The sequence below is a fragment of the Suricata suricatta genome, chromosome 1 (assembly GCF_006229205.1).
Source record: "Suricata suricatta isolate VVHF042 chromosome 1, meerkat_22Aug2017_6uvM2_HiC, whole genome shotgun sequence".
Lineage (NCBI taxonomy): Eukaryota > Metazoa > Chordata > Mammalia > Carnivora > Herpestidae > Suricata > Suricata suricatta.
Genome location: NC_043700.1, coordinates 86,757,670 through 86,758,879, shown reverse-complemented (window position 1 = coordinate 86,758,879; position 1,210 = coordinate 86,757,670).

Here is a 1,210-nt window from a genome sequence, read left to right as displayed (position 1 = left end):
CATCTATCTATCCATCCATCTATCATCATCATCATTTATCTGTCATCTATCATTTATTTTTCAGTCTTATTACTAAATTTTTCAACTTTATTACCTTAGCTTTTGTGTAAATTCCTAATACTTAGACTCAGCTGAACTTAACTCAGCTTTGCCTCCCCACAGCTTTTTGTTGTTATTTGAGATGCAGGAATGCTTCACCTTCCCTGGAATGTTCAAATTCCCTTCTTGGAAAAAGAGAAACTCACTAGCTTCTCCCTACCAAACCTCTTCTCCTCATTTCAGATTGAAATCATTGAAATTTCACATTTCACCATTTTCTCTCATGTCAACTCAGTTTTAGAATCCCCAATAGCTTATTAGAATCATTTCCTCTCATATTTCTTACAATCTATCTAGTAACTCTTTATTCATTCTGACACATTAGAAGGTTAAGAATTTTTCCACAAGGCCTTTCCTGTTTTTATCAAGATTAGTAAAAAGTCTTACACCTAGTACATACATAATTTCTTTCTGTAGGATGATCAAAATAACATACCATCAAGTCTTGGGAGCCAACCAGTAAGCACAGGTGCATTTTGACTAGTGTTCAAATACCAAGTGGACAGATGACTTCTTGGCCTCTACTCAGCAACTACCCAAGTTAATAAAATCAAATATCTCCTGGTGTGGCCTTCTTAACTCAGAAAGGGTTAAATAATCACTCTTTTTTTAGCACCTTACGGACTTTCCTTCCATTTACTAGAAAGTCGTATTTTTTCTGTTTATTTATTTATTTTTTTAACATATGCAATTATTTTCCATCATTTACACTACAGTAGTTACAATTACACTCCAAACAGAAAAGCAAAGTAAAAAATCAAAATCCCAACTTCTATTTCATGTAATTAGACTTATACAGAAATTAGAAGGTTAAGTAACAACTAATCACCTAATTTCACAGCTATCTGAAGTGGCGATCGTTATATAGCAGCTTATCTATGATACATTCAAGATAAATGATACAATTTATTACTTGTTCATAAGCTACAACACAGGCTGCTTACTACCTTTCCTTAAATTCCACCTCTATACTCCAGTATACTTGAGGTCCATGCAAAAAAGTAGCTACCTTTTATGTAGGAAGCGGATGATTAAGTCTTTGGTGTTGTAAAACCAACTTCATTTAAACATAACCACCCCCACCACCAAAAAAAGAAGAGGAAAAAAAAAA